Source organism: Amblyomma mixtum, chromosome 3 (assembly GCF_055824585.1).
Source record: "Amblyomma mixtum isolate Tamu chromosome 3, ASM5582458v1, whole genome shotgun sequence".
NCBI classification, from domain to species: domain Eukaryota; kingdom Metazoa; phylum Arthropoda; class Arachnida; order Ixodida; family Ixodidae; genus Amblyomma; species Amblyomma mixtum.
In genome coordinates this window covers 376674417-376699102 of record NC_143014.1, presented here as the reverse complement: position 1 = coordinate 376699102, position 24686 = coordinate 376674417, and the positions used below count along the sequence as shown (strand labels likewise).

At 51.1% G+C, this 24686-nt stretch overlaps 2 protein-coding genes across 7 annotated transcripts in view; both read right to left on the bottom strand.

Annotated features, from left to right (window-relative positions):
- LOC149356852 (uncharacterized) overlaps nucleotides 1-2890 on the bottom strand; it is a 33507-nt gene extending 30617 nt beyond the window's left edge. For 5 of the 6 annotated variants that reach the window (XM_089584344.1, XM_089584348.1, XM_089584351.1 and 2 more), the window contains exons 1-2: nucleotides 2807-2890; nucleotides 23-194 (exon numbers count right to left, since the gene is read on the bottom strand). The gene's annotated coding sequence lies outside the window, so the exon portion shown is untranslated. The remainder of the gene's footprint in view (nucleotides 1-22; nucleotides 195-2806) is intronic. The other variant, XM_089584346.1, reaches the window with a different exon arrangement.
- LOC149356851 (uncharacterized) overlaps nucleotides 1-24686 on the bottom strand; it is a 305537-nt gene that overhangs the window by 150082 nt on the left and 130769 nt on the right. The window lies entirely within an intron of this gene.

Sequence of the window (24686 nt, the reverse complement as noted above, 5' to 3'; positions counted from 1 at the left end):
ACACCGCTGTTCACATACGTACCAGTCAGACGAGACGGTGGCCTCTCACCCAGTGCATGCGGCAGAGGGGTCCAGCCGCTCCCATCTTGAGCATGCGTGGTCTCCTCTGTTGTACGGATGAGGAGGTGTTTCATTCCTGCCCCAGGGAGAAAGGGCACTTCTAACCTCGCTGCAGGCACCATCATCAAATCACCCTGCACAGAAGCATCATTGCATAAAAACTTGGAGAAGTATGTACTTTCTAATTACCCTCAATTGCCAGGCCAATGAATTCTGTATTTACTGTGTAGGGTTTTCATTGCTTGAGTGCTTTTGTATAGTATTGTATTTCTAAATGTGTTTGTAAAATTGAGCCCGCTTAATCAATTTTTTTGTTGTGATTATTAATTCCCACTGCACCTGCAATCCACTATGTAGTTGCTATCTGCCATATTTTCATCATGCGTCATATGTACAATTATTAACAGGAGGCACCTCCGACAGTCTATACTCTGGGAGCTCCTTCTGACTAATTAACTTATGTACCTCATATGTGCACTGATATTTCCATAAAAAATTATAATATTAAAATATAATAATGTGTGTCAACAAAATTTTCAATGGTTATTCGTCATCTGCATTTATTCCATCCTCCTTACGTACTGTTATATTCACACTGCCCATTAAGGTAGACTGGACACTGGAGGTCACATTTTGTGTTAATTTGATTCGTATATTATTGCAGAATGTCAACCAGGCCGGGGCATATGGTCGTGATGATATTCTTCTAGCGTAATTCACAAATTGTGAATGATTCACCAACTTTGCTAAAATCTTTGCAAACTGTCCCCATTACCTTTACATGAATGTGTCCTAATGACTTGGATAGGTGCAGAGTTAATGATATTATTTTAAGAACAAGCAAGAAATTTATAATTAGGAGTGCTTTTCATCTTAGGCCTACAATGAAAAAAGCATGTGAATTGCATTGGGAAAAAGACAGCCATCAGTTCTGGTTTATTACAGGAGAAATTCGGTGATTTGCCAAGTGATTTCAGAATAGAACTGCTAGTCATGTGTGATAAATATTGGAATATAGATGTGTTTGTCGAGGCCTGCATAGATGGGCACTTATATGTACAAATTCCCAACAGTGCAGCGCAATTTTCAAAGGGAAATTACACACAGGAACTTAGAATGACAGAGACCAAATGCAAACTGAAACAGAAAGTATAGAACGACACAATGAGCACGGAAAAAATATTGGATTAAAAATTTTGGCCACAATATTTAGAACTATAAAACTGCTGTTAACTGCGAAAAATATATTAAACCAAAAACTTACACACTGAAGCATTTCACGGTCAAGCAGCTTTCCTTTAAGGGTGATGTTTTTTATTATTCTGTTTTTTACCTGCCCTTGAGTGGAACAGCTTGGTGTCAAGTACTGTTCACAGCTTATCCAAAGACGCTTTCTACCATGATTTCAATGCGTAGGCTGCCTCTTTTTAGCCATTTTTAACTCCTTGCTGTAAAGCCCTATGGGTGGTGCAAGTAACTCCTAAATTAAAAATAAAGATTGATATTCAGAGAGGTAGGCACCTTTTTTAAATTTCTGAAGACACTAAGCTCCCCTGCCATCAAAGGAGGCCTCACTGTGCTCAGCACCAAAAGTCATTATGCATTGGAGAAAAGCAGCAAGCACAAATACCAAACATAAAAAGCTGGTCCCCAAATGAGAGAAGCCTGCACTTTCAGAAGCACTGTCACTCATGTTTTGTAAGCTAGGCACCTGTAGCTTGCGGAAGGGCTTACCAACAATATTAGAGATTGGAGCAAATAAGTGGGCTACTGTTATTGATGGCACATCCATCTCAAAGTATAGGCACAAGAAGAGAGAGCACTGGATAAAATATTAATAATGACTACTGTTTGCACCAGCTTTTAACGGTTAGGATAGGTCGTGCTTATATCATGAGATTTTCAGTAATCCTTAAATGCCAGTTTTAAACAAAAGTGGGTTTTGCATAAACATAGCACCACTACTTTGTGTGGGTGTTTTAAGATTCCTGTGCCCTGCACTATAATAAGCTAGACAACAGGTATGCCATGATTAAACTGTTTACAACAATGTCTAAAGGAAATGATCGTACAACCCAATGCATTGTTCTAGTCTACCTGACTGTCACTTCAGCTCCTTTATTTCATTTTTGCCAAATCAATCATGCGACACAGTCATCCGCAACTGCAACTTTCATGAACGTTTGACGATTCTTTGTTGGTTTATTGGGGTTTAACGTCCCAAAGTGACTCAGGCTATGAGAGACGCCGTAGTGAAGGGCTCCGGAAATTTCGACCACCTGGGGTCCTTTAACGTGCACTGACATGGCACAGTGCACGGGCCTCTAGAATTTCGCCTCGACTGAAATTCAACCGCCGCGGCCGGGACCGAACTCGCGTATTCCGGGTTAGCAGCCCAGCGCCGTAACATGCACTGAGCCACTGCGGCGGGGTGTTTGACGATTCAGCAATTTGGAAAGAAATATGGCACAACCCAAGACGAAGAATATATATGGGCACAATGAGTATGGGCTGTTACGACAATTTCTGCAGTAAATCACGAAAAAAAAAACATACGCTGAAAACCTACATGCCAGAAAAAACACTGCGCTTGGCCTTTCGAGCAAACCGCTGCGCTAGAGAAAAGGTTCAACAGCGACAGTTACGCAAGGAAAGCATCGGCAATCAAACAAAACTGCCGGCAGGAATGTTGGCCTACTTATCGTGAAAGGCCAGGAATCTCATACACTGCCGGTGCCTCACTCACCTATATTTGCGATTTCGCACGATTGCATGGCCAGACTAGCCTCTATAGCCAGACAGGCACAGCGCCGCCATTTGCATTCACCAGGCGTCTGTTTCCATAGTTGTCATGACAACAGCTGGGCAACGTTGCGCTTGGCTGTTGCAGCCAAACGAAAACATTTGCGCAAATGCTTTAAACAAAATTTACGCAGGCGTGTTTACAAACCAATTTAAAGTTTTGCATGCACAATTCCAGTCAATAAAACTTGAGCTTCCGTACGAATCTAGTGGCGGAAGTAAACTACAGTGTTGCAAAAAATTTATGGACAGAGAAGTGCGACAATGGGGGCCTAAGAATATGTCACGTTTGTAAAGCACAACAGCGTCCAAACGGCATGCTTTATTTACGTCACTATAAGCAGCACGTAGGCAGTTTTATCTAGGTAGGTCAGAAAAATCGCGCCTTCTTTGGATTGACGAAGAGCAGATGCTCGGAGGAGGGAGTTCCGGTTTCAGGCGCGCGTAATTTGAATGCGAGCATTTTTGTTCAGTGTGGTGTCTCTTGCTGTCTATCTACTTTTCGTCCATAAAAGCGAAGAACTATATTTAGGGCGCTCTTGACTGCCCGTCAACGCGGCTGCCTTCGTTAAACACTGCCAATCAAGAAAAGAACCCAGGTTCTTTCGGCATTTATGTTGCTCCATATAAACACAAAAATAAACCGATGCAGTAGCAGTCACCATCTGGCACATCGCGTTACAGCGACACCGCTCACAGCAGTGGTTGTCTACCACCGTAAGCTGAAAAATGTATATCACAAGCAGGTGCCATTTTGATAGACATTGCATAAAAACTGCGCGAAAAGGCGAAACGCGCCAAAATTACCAACAAGGAAAACAGGCTTTTACGAAGCTCGCATGCAGAACAATTATGCACCATACGATACTAAAATACATCTCCAAATGATTTACAAGCATTCCTCTGTTCCCCGACGTTATTCTCGGTCCCCCAAAATATTTAAGTATCATTCCGCGTTTCTTTCGACAAATGTTTGGCACCCTGACAGTTACTGCAGGTCTCCCAACCAGTCGCTCACAGTGTGTGGAAATACTGAGAACAAATGCGCGGGTACAATTACCACCATCTTCAGAGACGTAGAAGAGAATTTTCGGCGCACCAGAACCTTGTTTTCAGACGTGTTTACTTGTTTCCGCTGGTGCAATGCGCATTTTCACTCGAGTAGACGATGGAGTCGTCGGTCAAGTTTCTAGTGTTTGAGCTTTTTATGCGTGACCTTTTTCCCCGGCAGTCTTGAATATTACACGCCCGAATTAACAACGCAAGAACGCCCGTTTACGACACGTTTGCCCCCCTTTTTTTTTTCAAGTTGACCGCACATTTTACCCGACCGTCGACAAATATCACTGGAAATAAGTTGTGTATTGTTGGCGGTAATAAAAAACTTCGCGTCCCGTAAAACTCAACGCGCAACCATGCGAAACTCATCGCTATAGGCAAAGCGCTCAAGGCCATATAGCATGGGCGCGCCCTTCGCTAAATGAGCACCGACCGGCGCCATAGCCACGGCACGAGGAGGACGAGCTGGGCGTACTTGTCACAACTCCGCCATACTGCGCCGGCCGGCGGGCTCAGCGAAACTGCCTGAAATAAAGAATAGTTCGGCAAAAACTAAATGTTTCTTACCTTGACGCTGTCATAAAGACCAAGGGCGACACGAACCGCGCCAGAGCAGCAAGCAGGCCACGAAGCGTGCGTGCCTTTTCACTAACCGCATAATTCAAGGTTGCGGCCGGCGTGGTCAGTGGAAACTGCTTGAAATGCACAGCAGTTGTGCAAGAAAACATTTCTCGCCTTGCGGTCGTCACAAACCGCAAAAGTTTTGCGTCGAAGACGAGGACAGAGGCAAAAGCACGGAGTCTGCGCGCTAAGACAGACGCCGCACGCTCACAGGCACAGCGCGCGCAGACGACCGTCTCCTGGCTTTGTTCTGCCTAGTCTGCTCCGTCGCCGGTCGCCCGCCCGCGCGCATGCGCAAGCGCGCTGGTGGCACCACTGAAAAGACGGGTTGAAAAATAATCTCTGACGCAGTTCGCGGGGCCGGATTTCGCCGAGTGTCCGCTCTTTATGAATTTCTTCCTCTATGGACCGGTCGTGAGACGTGTTTGCGGGTAGGTAGAGGCCGTTGTTCGGGTTTTAACGTAGGTCGAGGACCTTAATGGTTTCAGTGCGGCTATTGGCGGAAGGTGACCTGCGCAACTGAACCCACGTCTGCAACCAAATGGTCCTTAGCGGTAGCTCAGAGGTTAGGGTACTCAGCTACCCAGCCAGGCAGAGTACCCGTGGGCTGTGCGATGTCAGTGCACGATAAAGATCCCCAGGACCCGCCGCGGTGGCTGAGTGGTTACGGCGCTCGGCTACTGGCCCGAAAGACGCGGGTTCGATCCCGGCCGCGGCGGCTGAATTTCGATGAAGGCAAAATTCTAGAGGCCCGTGTGCTGTGCGATCTCAGTGCACGTTAAGGAACCCCAGGTGGTCGAAATTTTCGGAGCCCTTCACTACAGCGTCTCTCATAGCCTGAGTTGCTTCGGGACGTTAAACCCCAATAAACCAAAGATGCCCAGGTGGTCGAAATTATCCGGAGTCCTCCACTACGGCACCACTTTCTTCTTAAGCACCCTCCTTTATCCCTTCCTACGGTGCGGTTCGGGTGTAAACCGAGACATGCGAGATATTTACTGCGCCATTTCCTTTCCTCAAAAACAATTTGTATTTTTCTCAGTTTGCAACCTTATTTCCTTTTTCATGAACATGTTGCAGAGTGAGAGAGAGAGAATTGGAGGACGTTTAATCTTCACCTTTAGGAGTGGAACACAACAGCGTGTTGCTGCGCGGTCAGGGAGTCTACGGAACGCCATCGCCCGTGCGCGACGCCTTGCCCGTTGGAAACAGCTCTGAACGGAACGCATTTTTGAGGAAAGGAAATGACGCTGTAATTATCTCACATCTCGCAGGACCCTCGCACCGGAAGGGAGGAAGGTGGGAGTGAAAGAAGAAAGAAATGCCGTAATGAAGGAAATGAAAACTGGATTTGAGGAAAGGAAATGACGTAGCAACTGTCTCACATACCACGGTGGACACCCGCAGCCCCCGATTATAGGTCGCCAGTTAGAATCCCTGCCGCAAGCTATGCTCTAACTTGTAAGTTTATGCTACACGAAACGCTGAATCGTATGACACCATCTGTAACCTTCTGCGGCAAGCGGTTGGCATGATACGATTTTTTCCGACGCGCGGTGCCGAGAACTACTACTATACTATGACGCTGACTGCTTTTTGACCAAACGAGATATATAGCTGTCTCGTAAAACTTTTGCGCCAACTGTCGGCGTCGCAGTATAGTAGTATTTGCAGTTGTCGGCACCACGCGTCGGAAAAAATGGTATCATGCCAACCGTTTGCCACAGAACGTTCCAGATGGTGTCATACCATTCATCGTTTTGTGAAGCATAAACTTACTCGTTAAGTTACAGCCTAGCTTCCGGTAGCAAATCGAACCGGTGGCCTATAGCCGAGGGCTGCGGGTGTCCACAGAGGTATGTCACTGTATGTGAGACAGTTACCGCGTCATTTTTTTCCCTCAAATCGAATTTTAAATTTCCTTCATTGCAGCACCTTTTGCCTTAATTCTTCTTTCACTCCCACCTTCCTCCCTTCCTCTAAGGTGCGGTTCGGGTGTCCTGCGAGATGTGAGACATTTACTGCGCCATTTCCTTTTCTCAAAAATGCGTTGCGTTCAGAGGTGTTTCTAACGGGCAAGGCGGCGCGGCTGACGGACGATGGCGTTCCGTGGACTCCCTGGCAGCGCTGCAACACGTTGTCGCGCTCCTCTCCTAAAGGCGAAGGAGATCTCTATTAATATTTTTTTGGTCGAAAAATCTGATAGTTCGGCATTTCATGGCTTTGTTGCCGCTTGGCCGACAGCGAAAGAGGCATTTATTTCTATGAAATTTGGATTCGACCTTGAAAAAGTTTTTCCCGCCGCTTTGGTTCGAACTCGGGACTCTCTGATGACGACATAGGACAAAGTCACGTGAAACATAACGTTCACATGACGCAACGCAGACTCCGTGATTTCTGGCGGTTAGCGGTGCGGTCTAGTAGCAGCCGAAATGAAAGCTGCCGCCGGCCGCACGTTGAAGGCATCTATCGGCCGTTGCGGCCGCCGCTACCGTCACTTCGTTTACCTTTACGCCGGCGTTTTGCCAGCGTTACGATGGATCCCGTTCCCGAACCCATCAACGAAGTTCTCCTGAAGAACTCCGGCCTGCACTTCAGCGACCTGAGCCCCACAGAGCGTGCGATGCTTTTGAGGGCTGAAGCGGCTGGCGTGGCCGGTTATCAAGGATTTGATGTCCGAGTGCCGAGGAGCCGGCGCAGCAAGTGCGGGAGCAGTCATCGACGAGCCACCGTCACGACTGATGAGTAGAGACCGGTGTGTGCGGACATATGTGAATTCTGTTATAACAGCCCTCGTAGATCGTAGTGCTGCCCAGCGTCTTCGTATACGTTCACTAAGCGAACACGCCAAGCGGTGCGTTTGCTAACACCGAGGCTCGCGTGAAACAATAATGATGATGATGTCCTCAGGCTGAATGGCACATACCCACGGCGGGGGATTGGCCAGGGTGTATAGGAGGTATTCACATGACGTCATCCGCAAGGGGCGCTAGCGGCCGGCGCGGCATTCGCCATGTTGGTGGTCGCGCGCGCGTCCGCCGCAGCCAGCCGCAGCGTTTAAATAGCTGGTGATGGGTGAAATGTGAGTGTATTTCGCGTCTCGCCGCAGATAATTTCTGTCCGACCCGTGCCGCCGCGTGACTGAGTGAATATTCCGTGAACTGTGCGAAGCAGAAAAGAGCGGGGACGCTCAGATGGTTACTTTGTGAAAAGGTCGACCCCCCGTAGGAATGTGGAGGCGCCGGCATGGTGTGCGACGTACAGGACTGCTGCTGCGCGTTGAATTCACCGGTATCGAGGCCCATCTTGTGCACGGCTTAAGTTTGCTGACAGGGCAAGGAATTAAAGCATACAAACCTATGAGAGGGTGCAATTAATTGACAAGCGGGTTGTTATATAGCACCACGCAGGAATGACACAACAAGAAGGAACGATTTATTCAGGCAGCTCCTTTTATAGCCCGCCGGTGAGGTGACGTTGTGATCACGTGGTCATGCCAAGGTTTGCCGACGACGCATCATCTCTCCCCCCTTAAAGAGACAAGCGTACAGGTGGCCGTCGCTGTCTGGTTGATCTTCGCAAACCAGGCGGGCCAGTTTCCGTCCCGGATGCTTCTGGGCTATCTTGCGACGTGGTTGGAGCGTCGTCCGCAGGTTCCCGCTTGCCAACTTCTCCAGGGGCTCTGTCTTCTGATTCAGTCCGACGTCTCAGTTGGTCCAAGTGCCGCCGCTGAAGACCTTGCTCCGAGTCAACGGAGACCATCCTGGAGCCCTGTTGACCATGCACTACTCCTGGAATCCACCTGCGACCTGCTCCGAAATTGCGCATCCAGACCGGTTCTCCCACATCCACTTTAGTCGCACCTACTCTTGGCTGGCTTTCTGCCGACTTCTCACCGGGCGTGATGCAGTCCATCTTTGTTCTTATCTGGTAGCCGAATAAGTGTTCCGCGGGCGACTTGCCATCCTTAACAGGCGTTCGGCGATATCGGAACAAAAACCGAGCTATACGCATTTCCAGGTCTTTTCCAGGGTTTTTCTTTAGCCCTTCCTTGAGCGTGCGCACAGCTCTTTCGGCTAAACCATTCGATTGTGGGTGATAAGGGGCTGTTGTGAGTTGCTTTACGTTGTTTCGTGCCAGAAACTCGCGAAAAACGGCGCCCACAAATTGTGGACCGTTATCTGAAACGAAGGTTTTTGGAAGGCCGAAGCGTGCAAATATTGACCGTAGTGCGTCCACCGTTGTTTGCGATGTGGCAATTTTCATTGGAATTGCTTCTATCCATTTTGTTTCAGAGTCTACGACGACCAATACCATATGTCCGTCCATTGGGCCTGCGAAATCTGCGTGTAGTCTGCTCCATCTTTCCCCGGTTGCTGGCCACGCCAAATGTATCTGTGCTGGTGGCATCGCAGCGGCCTGTGCACAAATAGAGCATGATTTCACCAGTCGCTCTATGTCAGAATCCAGACCCGGGTACCAAAACAGCGTTCTCGCCGTGCTTTTCATGGATGTCATACCAGGGTGCGTCTCATGGAGCAGCCCCAACAAACGCTTTGCCGCCGCCATAGGTAGAACAATGCGATGTCCCCAGTACACCAAATTGTGGCTCACGGTTCCCGGAGATGCTCAAGATCCTGCGGTAGATACGGTGGCCATCCGTCGTCAATCCACCTTTTGACCTGTTGAAGAGTGGCGTCTCGGTTTGTCATTTGTTCAACCTCCCGGGCGCCGACCGCTGTTTCCTCAAGACACTGGGCATACAAAACGTACTCGTCGGCAGCGACATCCCGCGGCTCCGTAACCGGCAATGGCAAGCGACTGAGGGCGTCTGCATTGGAATTCTCGCTGCCCTTGCGGTACTGCAATGTGTAGCTGTAGTTGCCAAGGAACAAGGCCCAGCGCTGGATTCTCGCAGCCGCCATCGGTGGTATTGGTTTGCCTGGATTGAATAAACCAGTAAGAGGCTTGTGGTCGGTTACTAACACGAACCGATGTCCATACAATTAGTCCTTGAACCGTGCGACGCCGAACATCAGTGCTAGCGCTTCTTTTTCTAACTGAGAGTAGTTACGCTCTGCCTTTGTGAGTGTCCTGGACCGGAATCCGATGGGGTAGTCAACACCGTTCACACGGTGGGACAAAACGGCCCCAATGCCTACTGGTGACGCATCGCACTCGAGCCGCAGTGGCTTATCCGGGTCGAAATGAGCAAGGAACTTGGAAGCCACAATTGCCTGCTTAACTTTCTGAACAGCTTTTTCTTGTTCCTTGTTCCACTCCCACCTGGCCCCTTTAGCTAGGAGGGCGTACAGCGGAGCCAGCACAGTGGCCAGATTGGGCAAGAACTTGCCGTAATAATTTACAAGTCCGAGAAAAGCTTTCAGCTCACTCACTGAAGTAGGTTCTGGGCTTCGATAACAGCCTTGATGTTATCGTCCTTTGGTCGCAGACCCTTAGCATCGATCCGATGGCCGAGAAAAGTGACTTCGTCTTGCCGGAATTTGCATTTATCCTTGTGCAGTCGGAGACCGTACTCCCGCAGGCGCTGCAGCACCCTCTTCAGCCTTGATACATCGTCCTTTTTTTCACCGATGATAATATCATCCAGGTACACCTGCACTCCTGGAATATCGCCCAGCAGCGCGTCCATCCGCCTCTGGAATATAGCTGGAGCAGAACTTATGCCAAAAGGTAATCGGTTGAAACAGAAGAGACCTTTCTGAGTGTTCAGCACTGCTATCTTTTTGGCATCCGTGTCTAAAGGTAGCTGGTTGTAGGCTTGGCGCAAGTCCAACGTCGTAAATACTTCTCCGCCATTTAGCTTAGCAAAAATGTCGTCCACTCGAGGCAACGGGTACTGTTCCATCACTGTGGCTGCATTCACTGTCATACGAAAGTCTCCGCACACTCGGAGAGACCCATCGCCCTTTAAAACGGGTACCACTGGTGTTGCCCATTCGGCGGTTTTCACAGGCGCCAGGACATCTTGCGCAACCAGTTGGTCCAGCGCTTCCGACATCTTGTCCCTCAAAGCGTAGGGAACCGTACGGGCCTTAAAAAACTTTGGACACGCATTCTCTTTCAGCTGCAATGTCACCGGTGGTCCCTTGCATACGCCGAGTCCTGGAGCAAACACGTCAGCATATTCGTTGAGCAGCTCTTGCAGTTCCGTGCTGTCAGCTTTTATCTCGACTGGTTGCACACTCGCGACCACACGCGACAGCATTGCCACCCCAGCCTCGTTGAATGCCTTGATTGTGTCTCTGCCGCACAAAGATGGTCCGACGCTGTCGACCACTATGACCGTACCCGGAATGCCTTTCCCGTCGCATGTAGCCGTCATACTGAGCTGCCCGACAACTGGAAGTTCGCCCAAGAGGCCGGATAGCTTAAGCTGTGATTTGCGCAACGGCGGCCACAGCGCCTCGTACTTCCGGAACGTCGTTACGGAGATGACACTCACGGGTGATCCTGTGTCCACCAGCATAGTAAGAGGGACGTTATTCCAATTAATGTCCTTGTAAATTGGCCGAACCTTGCGGATGCTGGCTTCTTGCTGGAGAACCGCTGCAATAGTGTACAGGGCTTCGCTGTCGTCCGAGCTCGTGTCCCCTGCTGCTGCCATTGCGTAGGAGCCCTGGCGTCGTTGGCCTCCCGGGTGCGATGCGTGCCGAAGGAAACCTGTGCTGGACTGGCACATTCGGCGCAGGTGTCCTCGTTTGCCGCACCGGTAGCACACCGCGTGAAGGTGTTTGCATTCCCCCTCGGTGTGCGACTCGCCACCACACCTGCCACACGTATCGCACTTCTCCAGCCTTGGGCGCGGCTTCGATAAACGGCTCTTTTGACGGGCAAAATGTACCTCTCCTGGCTCTGAAGAGTGCATGCTTTTGGCGTTCTGGGAGGCTTTCTGTGCCGAGACAACAAAGTCTTCCGCCTCTTCTAGTGTAAGCTTCCGTTGAGTCAGTAAATGTCGCCGGACGTCTTCATCTTGCACACCGCACACAATTCTGTCCCGTAACATGCGCTCCAGTGACGTTCCGAAGTTGCACTTCTCCGCCAGCCGCCTAATTTCCGCAATGAAGTCCTGGGCAGACTCCCCGTCTTTTTGCGAGCGCCTGAAGAAAGCATAACTTGCAGCGATCTCGTTAACTTGCGGAGCGTAGTGGTCTTCCAAATGCTGGACGACTTCTTCGTAACTCAGCTCATTCACTTGTTTTGGATGACACCGCCCCTGCACCACTCGCACCGCACTGTCTGTGAGCGAAGCTATGAGCAGCGCTCGCTTCTTCGTTGGTTCCGCGATGCTATGGGCTTCGAAGTAAGCCTCCAGCCGAACACGATACGTAGGCCACGTACCTTCTGCATCCGTGAATTCCGGTGGCCGCCCGGCACTCATTCTTGCGCACGTAAGTTCGCCTAGCGCCGGCGCGCTATCTCGTCGCCACTGTTATATAGCACCACGCAGGAATGACACAACAAGAAGGAACGATTTATTCAGGCAGCTCCTTTTATAGCCTGCCGGTGAGGTGACGTTGTGATCACGTGGTCATGCCAAGGTTTGCCGACGACGCATCACGGGTGAGTCCAAGAGCCGTGCTTAGGGTGCCAAAGGCCGAGGTGCCGTTTTGGAGAGGTTATTCGAAAGGTCTGTTCGCTTAGCTGTAGCTTAACTTGTCACCTCTATCTGCTGAAAGTGACGTGTTGCTACGGCTAGACATCTTGTGGATTCGAAGCAGCGCTACGTAGCTACAATCAAAACAGCAAAATATTCTCGCTGGGTCTGACGTTCGTGCTGCGAGCATTTGTTTGACCGTTCTGCCGCTGGAATTATCAGTTTCTGCGGCGCCAGTTTTAAGCGTACGCGGTCGCTGATGCATTTAACAACGTGCAAATATGTTACGGATCACTAACAGTTCAGGCCGGGTACCTCACGGCGTACCGTGATCACTGCGCGAGCTGGCGTTATAGTGGCTGTACTGGCGTGAAACGACCGCAAACATGGCGCGTTTGCCGCGGCGACGCTCGCGCCGTCTGGTAGCGCGGCCTCAGTGAATACCTCCTATAGCTAGCTAGCCATAGGCGTTTTCCTCTCCGTTCTCCAAAGCACGGTGACTGCACGGTGCACGAAAGCAACGTTTAAAAGCTGGCAGAAGCTTTGTCGCCTACCGTCACGAGGAGCTGTGACAATAAATCCTCTGATTCATTTACCGGCTGAACTATATATGCTCAGGAGTGAAATTAGCGTTGCTACTGCAGATGAGCGTACCCAGTCATCTTCTTCTTTAGCAGTTGTGTCAGGTGCAGTTGTGGACAGTGCCTAGTTCTGTCGAACTGTGCGGAGCTCGAGTGTGTGTGCTGCCGTGAGATAGACCGCGTCATCGCGGCTCAGCCGGAGGGCTGCATCGCGGACTACCCGGAATTCACCCTTCTATGCTTCAACATCGCAGTGCTCCGCATTGCTTACTTCGAACTATGCGCACAGCGGGAAACTATGAGCGACGATATCTACAAGTGAGGTTCTGTTTTCATTTGATGCTTCGTTAGGCTGCGCACACAACTTTGCATTCCAAGGCATTCATCCTCGAATCTTCTTGTTTTAGACTAGATTGTAGCGAAGTTATATATTTATGCGTAAGCGTTTCATGCTAGATGTGTAGCAGCAGCGGCGGTCTTAGGCAGCAGGAGCAGCAACCGCCGATGACGATGTCGCCGAAGTTCCTCCGAATGGAGCTCGGCTCTCGTGCCGGCGAGATACACCGTTCGGCTGCATGCCATCTTACATCTTAGCGCTCCAGACAGTAAAATCCATCATTTCCTTCATCGCGCCGGCCTCATACTTTTCGGGTGCAACAAACTGGTGACTCCGGACGTCCGCTGGAACACCCGCTCCCACCATGGTCAACGCCGACGACAACGCCTCCGCCATGCCTGGTGACGGACCCTCCAGCGCAGTCCCTGCGCTATCCCTTCGCCTTCCCCATTTCTCAGCCTCCGATCCTCAGCTCTGGCTCGCTCAGGTCAACAGCCAGCCCACTATTTTCCGCATCACTAGCCAGGCGCAGAAGTTTCATCACGTCGCTGCGTCGCTACCACCTGAGATTGCCGCCGAAGTCCGTGACCTCCTCATCACTCCTTCCGCCGTCAGCCCGTTTTGACAATGTCCACATCGATATCTTGGGTCCCTCGCCACTTTCCGCGGGACATTCATATTGATACGTGGCGGCTAGAAGCAGCAGTAGAAACAGCAGAGGTAACCTGCTACGCAAGGGACCGACGGCTTGGAGTAGTTGTTGTTGTTGTTGTTGTCCTCTAGAAAATGGCGCATACCCACTGCGGGGGATTGGCCAAGACACAGGCGGCAACTGATAGGTGTACAAAATGTTAAACAAGAAAATAATTGTGGGGAAAAATAAAATAATCATGATAATAATAGCAATTAGGAAATAAATGAAAGGATCTCAAATGTGTAATTGAAATAGGTTAAACAAATGCTGTGAGATCGGTGACTGAAATAGAGAACGGGGCTAAATATTCCACGTTTCAGAAAGCTTTCATTCCAGAGAAATATTGGTCATGAGAAAGACCAGAGCTTAAGACGGCAGCCGTTTAGTGTCCGTAAGGAAGTTTTGCATGGCGGAGAGCACATTCCAGTTGCTGTGCCCAAGGGAGGAAGCCCCAAGAGACAGAGCAACCCCAGCTGACAGACTTAGACCAAGCTGTCGTAACGGAAGCTCCAGCAGGCGGCTCCGTAAAGAGGAGAAACGGCGGCAGGTCAACAAGAAATGATCTATCGTTTCGGGTTCTCCGCAGAACGGGCACAATGGGGAGACCGCCAGACCAGATCTATAAAGGTAGAAGTTTAAAAGAGGTACGCGACAACGTAGACGAGTGAAGGAAACCTCAAGCTTGCGTGATCGCCATCCTTTACTGCACCACGGGTAAAGGAGATGCCGGAATTCGGGAGAGGAGGTCAGAGCTGATGCTGCGAATTCTTTCAGGAGCAGATACCTGCGAAACCTGGCCGCGGTAATATATGCGCTGGGTGGAAGCACAGATACGACTGGGCCTTGAAGAGATGCCTTCGCCAGGGTATCAGCAACCTCATTCAAATGGATTCCTCTGTGCCCAGGCACCCAGACCAACCGTAATGAACACACGTGGGGTGGAACCAAGCATTTGAATAACCGAAGTGCCTGAGATGTTGTAGGCGCGGTGAGAGAGGAACACAACGATAATGAATCTGTCATAATTATGACAGAAGACAAGGAGCTGTTTAATTTGCGCAACGCTAAGACTACTGCTAGAAATTCGGCCAAATAAATAGGTGTGTAATCGGGAAGGCGGAGTGAGAATGACCAGTCAAGGGAGATGGAGAAAATGCCAACTCCGGCCTTTTCTTCACACTGTGAGGCGTCTGTCGCTATGAGCACATGAGATTTAAAGCACAGCAGGTAATCCTGCAATAAACCACTGAGCAAATGAAAAGGCATTAACTTTGCATGTTTTGGAAAGATGTCATCGAAGAAAATCTGAATAGATGAGTTGGCGCATACCGGACGGATGTCCGAAATGCGGACGTTTAAGGGGTCCAGGAGGGATTGCACCAAACATATCTGAGGGGTACGGAAACGAGACCAGGTTTCGTTGAAAAATAGCCTAGGCTGACGAAGGAAGATCAAATTGGAGGCATGGAGCGAAGAATCGCACATTCTTACGAACGTTTTCACCGTTAAGAGCCTAAATCTAGAAGTCAATGATGGAGTACGCGCTTCCAGGTACAAAACGGAATTCGCCACAAATTTTGGAAGGCCCAAACAAAGGCGCAACGCCTCCCGCTCCAAGAGAATCAAGGGGCGAAGTTTATACGCTGGTGCACCAGAGAATAAAACACAGCCGAACTCTAAGACAGGACGGACGTACATTCTATAAATCATAAGAAGTGAGTGCCTTCTCATGCCAGAACGAACACTGCTCAGCCTGCGCAGCATACCGACTGCCCGGACTCCTTTCACAGTGATCTGCTCGATATGGGCCGCCCAGGAAAGAGAAGGATCATAAATTACTCCAAGGTATTTGACACTTTGCACTTGAGGAAGTACATGGTTCCGGTAAACAATAGAGATATTAACTGGACGAGAGAGCGGAAAAACCAATAAAGCACATTTATTGACATTAAGGGACAGATTAATGTCTCCTAACCATTGGTCTAGGACATTGAGGTAGGACTGTAAGGACTGGTACAAAGAGGAAATGTCGTTCTCTGAAGCAAAAAAGGCGATGTCATCAGCATACACATAGGTGGCCACCTGAGGACTGCAGGGAATACTGCTGAGTAAGATGTTAAAAAGTACAGTAGTCTCTCAGCACACAAGCGCGCACCTCAGCGTCGTCTTCGTTACAAACCACTTCGTCGTCCTCCCAGCGCCCGTAGCATGACCCCCCCTCGCGGCAAAAGCACCGTCCCGGTGCGCACTACACAGGCCAGCTAGACGGCGAGTTGTAAGGTTTGAGGCGGGACACATCGACGATGTCGGTGCGGGGTGCAGCGGCCGGGGATGGCGGATGTAGCGGGGTGATCTCGTACGTCACCGCGGTCACCGGACGTACGACCCGATAAGGGCCTGTATATCGGGGGAGCAGTTTTTCACAAAGGCCCACACGGCGGGAAGGGACCCAGAGTAACACAAGGGAGCCAGGAGAGTAGGTGACTTCACGACGGCGACAGTCATGACGTCGTTTCTGATTGACTTGGGAGGCCGACAGCCGCTGGCGGGCGACAACCCTTAAAAATCTAATGACTTTCTTTAGAAAGTGTAGTGACTTTTGACATTAGGATCTTATGCCTTTCTCATGACTTTCTGGTGATTTTCCTAATGAATTCCTAATGGCTTTCTAAAACAAATTGGCCACCGTGGTTCTTGTGTGTTTTAATGTATGCTTTTCTGATGATTTTTTCTTGACTCTCTCTTGTCCTACCTGCCGTTGCAAAACCTGATCGAAATATGGGGATCACTAATGCAAAATAAGAGCCAAAATAAAAAAAGTGGAGCAAAAACAAAAAAAAAACAAAAAAATAAACACTGCCGGCCTTCACGAGGATTTGAACCGCTGACCTCAGACTTCCCAGTTACCACGCTAACCACTGCACTACACCACGACACTTTTTTTTTCTTTATTGCCTGGCTTTGGCTCATGACATTGCACAACAAAAATACACATAACGCTGTCGTGGTCAGCCAGCACGAGACTGGCTTCGTCAGCTTAAAATTCCCGCAACATACACAACGGCTCTAGTCTTGAGAGCCACTCGGGAGGCTCCGCAGCTGCTTGTTAACTAGTCAGCTTATGTGGCGTGATATGCGCAGCCACAGTTGTTTCTTGTTCTTTCCATTGCGAGCATCTACATGCTCGCACGGGACAACAATGTTGTTCAGAAGGACCTTCAAGGCCTGTTGGAAGTTCCAACGTATTCTGAGCCTTGACATACAGCGCATTGGCCGTATCAAACCGCTTGGGAAACTACAAGTCTCAGAGCGACAGCTGTCCGTTTTACTGTCTTAGCGCTCCTATAATCCTTGGTACAGACCACAGCGTTGTGCAAAACTGCACTCCGGGGCACAAATTACTCGAATAATGCGCTAGGTGGCTTCAAAACCTGCGAGCATGTTAGCGACTCACATCTTTCTAATCCAGCTAAACGTTTGAATGTTGTAAACACACATGAGGAGGTGACTGAAGATCGAGAGACTGCGCTGTCTTCTTTTTTTATCTTGTACACTGGTACATCGCATGCTTGTCACTTGTTTTTTTTTCTTGTTGCGTTCTTTTCTGCACTGTTCGGAGTTATATTGAAAACAGCGCGCGCTTACGCTTTCGACGTGACGCACTATATATGGAGACTGCGACTTAGCCAGCCTTTGATATTAAGTTGTTCGTTGCTGTATCAGTGTCTTCAAGCCTTTATTTTGCACTTTGCAGACAAAAATAAAAGTTATTCCTTTCACCCTTGCTGGTAGGACGTTTTTTGGCCACTCGTATTAACGCCACCGCGCGGTACGTTCATCGCATTGAATAATGATCACAGGTAACGACCACTAATCTGGACACTAAAGAGCAAAAAAAAAATCGAATTTTCCGTGTAATGTTTCAATAGCTGTCGACAAGCATATTTTCTTTTTTTCAAAAAAACCTTCACTGACCAGTAAACAACCTCCCTCTTTCTAGAGTGCTGACACAGTCATAAAAGCGTAAATTATACCGCCCCCCCCCCATGCACCCCCTTCCCTCTTAGTGCATCCGGCGCTTGCTGCATTTATTTCTGCATGCCTTTGTGCGTACCACAAAGGCAATGGCATGAGAGAAATTCGTGTGAAATAACATCTGAATCTGTTGTGGTATATTTCTGCATGGGGGTTAACGGCGAGAAAAGTCACTCGAGTGTCTGATGGCCGATGACATAAGGAAATCTTCTGGGTTAACGAAAAAGAGTCTCTGCTGAGTTTTTATTGTCGAAAGACATGAATACCTGACTTCGTGGTGACTTTCTAATGTGTCACAAGGAATGCATGAACATGACACCAGAAACTCAACGCCCATTTTTGTAAGGGAAGACGGGCAGCGTCGGCGCGAGCGATGGCGTTCCGAGCGTAAGGACTCGGGGAGGCGGTGGCGGGCAGTACACTGTCGAAGGGCAGAAAAGGATCGCGGCCGAAGAGAAGGTAAAAAGGGGAGAAACCGGCTGTATCGTGACGCGTAGAATTGTAGGCGAATGTAACAAATGGGAGGGTAATATCCCAGTCGCGGTGATGGTCGGAGACGTACATGGAAATCATGTTGGTGAGGGTACGGTTCAGACGTTCAGTGAGGCCGTTCGTCTGCGGATGGTAGGCCGTGGCGAATTGATGACGGACGGAGCAGGAGCGGAGGAGTTCGGCGACCACTTTGGAAAGAAAGCAGCGGCCGCGATCGGTGAGCAGGTGACGGGGAGCACCGTCGTGGAGTATGACGTCGTGCAGGAGAAAGTCAGCGACATCAGTTGCGCAGCTGGTTGGGATCGCTCGAGTAATAGCGTAGCGCGTGGAGTAGTCCGTCGCGACCGCGATCCATTTGTTTCCCATAGCAGACACCGGAAAAGGGCCGAGCAGGTCGAGGCCGACACGCGTAAACGGGTATACGGGGATTGGAATCGGCTGGAGGTGTCCGGGAGGGAGAACCGAGGGCGTCTTCCGTCGTTGGCACAGGTCGCAAGCGGCCACATAACGGCGGACAGAGCGGGGCCAAAAGAAGCGGCGGCGCACGCTGTCGTAGGTGCGGGAGACTCCAAGATGACCGGCCGTGGGAACGTCATGAAGCTGCTCAAGGACGCTGCTGCGCAGGTGTTGAGGGACCACGAGCAAGAGGTCAGCGCCGTCAGGCCGCATATTGCGCCGGTAGAGGACGTTCTCATGGAGCACAAACGGGGCGAGGGACGCATCACAGCGGTTGGCAGTGTGGCGGTCGATGAGGGAACGTAGCGAAGAATCCAAGCGCTGTTCTTGTGCAATGTTGCGGAAGGCCGAGATGGATAAGACGCAGGCGTCAGCCTCGCATTCGTTGGAGGAGGGCGCATCGACAGGGTAACGGGACAAGCAATCCGCGTCCTGGTGCAAGCGGCCAGACTTGTGGACAACACAAAATGTGTACTCTTGAAGGCGAAGAGCCTAGCGCCCCAGCCGGCCAGTAGGGTCTTTGAGTGAAGAAAGCCAGCATAAGACGTGATGATCCGTGATAACAGAGAAAGGGTGCCCAAACAAGTAAGGGCGGAATTTTGCAATAGCCCAAACCAGGGCGAGGCATTCCCGCTCGGTGATAGAATAGTTGCGCTCTGACACAGAAAGGAGACGGCTGGCGTACGCAATAACGCGAAGCTTGTTGCGTTGCCGCTGAGCAAGTAGGGCACCAATGCCATGGCCGCTCGCATCGGTGCGAAGTTCCGTAGGGGCTGAAGGATTAAAGTGCGCCAACACAGGTGGAGCAGTGAGGGCACTGATAAGGGCTCTGAAGGCGTCAGCTTGGGCGGGTCCCCAAGAGAACGGGATGTCCTTCTTGAGGAGCGTGGTAAGAGGTCGGGCTATTTCCGCAAAGTCCTTGATGAACCGGCGGAAGTAGGAACATAGGCCGAGGAAGCTGCGCACATCACCGGAGGAGCGCGGAGTAGGAAATGAACGCACGGTGCGGACTTTGTCGGGGTCGGGTTGGATCCCAGCAGAATCGTCCAAGTGGCCAAGGACCTTGAGCTGACGGCGGCCGAAGGTACATTTCTTCGAGTTCAGCTGAAGACCAGCGCGGCGGAAGACGGCAGGGATGGCTGAAAGGCGATGCAGGTGGCTTTGGAATGTGGACGAAAAAACAAGCACGTCATCTAAGTAGCAGAGGCATGTCGTCCACTTCAAACCGCGCAGGAGGGAGTCCATCATGCGCTCGAAGGTCGCAGGGGCATTGCACAGGCCGTAAGGCATGACTTTAAATTGGTGCAGGCCGTCCGGGGTGACAAAGGCGGTTTTCTCCCGATCCCGTCCATCGACAGCGATCTGCCAGTACCCTGAGCGAAGATCGATGGAGGAAAAGTAACTGGCGCCGTGCAAGCCGTCGAGAACGTCGTCAATTCGGGGCAAAGGGTAGACGTCTTTCTTTGTGACGGCATTCAGATGGCGGTAATCGACGCAGAATCGCCAGGTTTGGTCTTTCTTTTTAAAGGGCCACTGACCAGGGTCCGGACATTTTTGAAAAACAAGCCCACTGCATAGATGAGGCATCGAAGATAACCTCTGCAAAATACTAGAGCCATGCGCGCCCCGAAAAGCTGCGAAAATTCAAATCAAAGCCCGTTCGTTCTTTCCTTCCTTCAAAAACGGGCCCGGCCCACTACTCTGCACCCCGCTGACGTCAAGGGGGGCTACTTTCGCTAAAGGCACTCCATTGGTGCATCGTTCTGACTGACGGGAGAAGGTTGGGCGTAGCCTTGGCGTCGCGTCGTCTGCACAACGCTTTCCGCAGCGCCTTCTGTTCTGGCTCATGCCTACATACCCGCATGAAGGAACAAAAAAAAAAAAACTGCGGAGGGAGCGTGCGGCGACAGCCTTGAACCCTAGCCATAAAAAGTAAAAAAACAGTAAAACTGAGGGAGTTGGCTCGCCCCCCCACCCCCCCCCCCCCCCCCCCCGCCGTGATCCCGTCACGAGACGCTCTGCGTGCGCGCTCCCTTCTCAGTTTCTTTTCTTCTATGCGAGCCCCCCAAAACAAGGTTTTAATTAGTAGTGCAGCAGAGCCTTTCCCTCGCTCGCCCACTTTACCGCTCCGCACACATACCGCTTATCTTTCGTGCATCTTGCGTACGCCTTGACTCCAATGAATGACATATGCTTTGGAGCGGAGAAAAGACACAAACACACAGAACACAAACACGCATGGAGAAAAGCAAACGGGCGGTTGCCGGGTCCGCGCTTCGCCGTGTGTTTCGAACACAACCGACTTCCGCCCCTCCGCTCGTGAAACGGTGGGGAGGCCTAAAAGAAAATGAAAAGGTGGCTCGTTAGCTGGGAATGACAAACAGATGTATGAAAGGATGCGCTCGCTAACAAGTCTAGGTGGTCGAGCCGATCGCGCCTCTCGATCGTTCAGTGTGCGGAGAAAATGCAAAAACCAAGAAAAGAATTCTATTGAAGGCGGGGCCATGACGTCGCCCTGTGACGCACTCCACAGACACCACGCCTCCGGCTTACACCGGAGAAGGAAGGGGTGATTTTGCCTTCCCGAGCCTACTCGACGAGGAGCGGGAGAGAAAAATTTCGAGGAGGGAATGGAAGGAGAGGAGGCTCGCTCTAAGTGAGGTAGAGAGTGTCTGCTGGCCGCGGGTGGGCAGGGGGCCTTTAACAAGCACGACAGGGGACGCCCAAGGACTACTCGAAGGCTCGATGATGTTGCGGGCCAGCATCTTGTCCACCTCTGCCTGAATAACACGGCGCTCTGCGAGGGAGACCCTATAGGGCCGTCTGTGAATAGGGCGGGCCTCGCCGGTGTCAATGTGGTGGGCGACAACAGAGGTTTGACCCAAGGGACGGTCCCCAAAGTGAAAAATATCACTGTAGGAGGAAAGAGGCTGTGAAGAGCTGTAGAATCAGCAGAGGGCAGATCGGCCGCGATCATCGGGGAATAGAATCCTCACGGGAGTGCTGCGATGTAGGGACATTGGAGACGGCAGTCGTTGGGTCAGGAGCCAGGACAGAAACTGTGCAATCGGTCAATGGGGACAGATCAGCAAGTGAAATGCCGGCCGTAAGTACCTGAGGGGACAGTCTGAAGTTGAGGACAGGGAGGCAGGTTGGTGATGTACCGGTGTACATAGAGGCAAACCGGTGTGTACATAGGGCAAACCGGTCGATGTTTTAATGAACGTGCCAGCGAACACATGCGGAATGTGCGCCAACAACATGGAAGTTTCCTTGCTGACCACTGCAAGACTTGCAAAGGGTGTAGTCCGGAATTGAGCAAAACAGTTTTTTTGAAGAGCGGTAAAGACAGATTTGAGCGGGAAGTAGTGGAGGCATTTTTTATTAAAAAAGCGGGAAGCGCATGCGTGAGTAGGCCTTCAATTTCAATTAGTGACGCTGAGGTGGCTTTTCTCGAAGACTGTCTTTAGATTTTAACGTTTTATCTTTGACGCTGGGAGGTTTTTCAATGATTTTGACGCTAGAAATAGTTCTTTGACGCTGGGAGGTTTCCCCGAAGGTTTAAGTTTTCATGTCCACCAAAAAAGATTTTCCTCGTTTGTTGTTGGTCTTTCTTTCATTATCACAATTTGTGTTAAATCAGGACTGTTGAGTTTGCGCTCTGGTTGCCTTGTTCAAACGTGTGTATTTCTTTTGAGAATGAATTGGTTTCATGTGGGTTGCGCGCTCTTCTAATCTTGAGACTTATAAAATAAGGAAAATGTTATCATGTGTATAGTGCAGAACGCATATCTGTCTGTAATAGTTGCGCCTACTTCCGGTGTTAGGACTTTTGATGACAATTTGTTTTGTTGTGTGATAGGCTTGCGAGATATGGCTGGGGTGATGCATAAAATGTAGGGGTCTGGTGCAATAAACTTCAGTTGCAAGTTGGCGCCCGTCCTGTTGTGTTCGTGTCTCCTTTGTCTTTGTTGTTTTCGCGCCGTCCGAACTACTTTCAAGAACAGAACGGGTATATGACGTCCGGCAATGCTGACTCTCGCAGTGCACATTCCAATCACGGCAGCGGGGCTGCCATCGGCGACGCGAACCGTGGACATGGCGGCAGGCGTTAAAACTTTCTTCAGACGGCGGCGCAAAGAAGAGCTCAGGACAGACACTTGGGCGCCAGTATCAATGAGGGCAAGGACCGGGACACCATCCACGAGAACATTCAAGAGATTACGTTGGGCAGCGGGGGTCAAGAGAGGATTTTCAGGCCGGGTCAATGATGCAGCGTCACCTCCGGGGGCTGCATCGGCTAGTTTTCCGAGAAGTGGCGGGAGGTCGAAGGAGAAGGGCTGCGGCGTGTGGTAGGAGAACGGGAGCGGCGGCCTAATGGGGAAGGTGAGCGGCTGGACCCACGAGCTTGCGGAGCGGGCTCGTCACGGAGCGGATCGGGACGTGGGGTGAAGCGGCGCGGGCCGTAGTCGTTGCGGCGATCGACGAAGGAGTAGGGGCGAGGTGGCGGGGACCAACGGCTGCGGCAGTGACGGGAGATGTGTCCGACGCGAGAGCAGGTAAAACAGATCGGCCTGTCATCAGAGGTACGCCATTCGGCAGGATTGCGATATCGGTACAGGCGAGAAGCTGCGACTGTAAGTGGCAGCTGCGATCACTGGAGGGTCCGGGCTGGCATGAGCGTTGTCCACGACGCGAGGAGAAGGGATGGCCATGTTCGCAACCTCCTGGCGAACGACGGCTTGGATGAGGGCCAAGGTGTTGTCCGGCAGTGGCAAGGAAGAAACAGCGGGCGTCATCGCCTCCAGTTCGCGGCGCACGATACGGGTTAAGTTAGCCGGGTCGGAAGGCTGCCGCAATGTTGGCAGATCTTCACAGGAGGAGCTTGCAGCAGTGTTCGGCAGCCGGTCAAAACGGTGAGATATGCGCCGGTGTTTGGCTTGCTCGAAACGCCGGCACACCTCAAGAACAGAAGCGACCGTGGAACAGTCTTTGCATAGAAGCAGATTAAAGGCATCGTCGGCAATGCCTTTCAGTATGTGGCCAACGCGATCTGCCTCGGACATGTCTTTATCAACTTTACGGCACAAGGCGAGGACGTCTTATATGTAGGCTATGTATGGCTCGGAGGAAGTTTGGCGCGTGACGCGAGTGCCTTCTTGGCGGCGAGTTGGCGGCCGATGGGTTTTCCGAAGAGGTCGCGGAGCTTCTGCTTACAGATGTCCCATGAGGTCAAGTCATCTTCGTGGGTTTCGAACCACACTCTCGCGGTGCCGGTCAGGTAAAATATCACGTTAGCGAGCATCAGCGTTGGATCCCACCTGTTGTGCGTGCTGACGCGTTCGTAAAGGGCCAGCCAGTCGTCCACATCAACGTCGTCTGTACCGCAGAACGTGCCCGGTTCGCGGTGGTGGGCGACGACGACTGCTGGCGGTGTTGACGGAGAGGGAGATGGCTCGGACTCGGTAGACATGTTGGCGAGACGGCGGCCACGGCGGAGAGCCAGCTTGAGATCGGGGATCGAATTTAGCAACCTCCACCAAAGTGAGCGGCGAGGTCGGTTCAGGTCAGGCGGGCTGGGGCACGGCCGGGCGGCGCGGACCAGGCACTCATGGCCGACGTCCACGGCAGGCGCAGGACACCGACGCTCCGGGACCAGGATGGCGATGAAGGAAACCCAGCACCTCCACCAAATGTTATGTGGCGGCCAGCCGAAAAATGAGACGTGGTGAACCATGAACAAGAGATGATTTAATGGCTGCTGGCCTAGCGTGAGCGCTCCGTCCCGCGCCACTGCCAGCTTCGTCTTCGTCACAATATCTTCTTATTTGCATCGATCGGTTTACTCGCTGGCCCGAAGCGTTCCCTCTGCCTGACGCCACCAGTGACACCATCGCCAGAACATTCATCGCTGGTTGGGTCTCCCGGTAC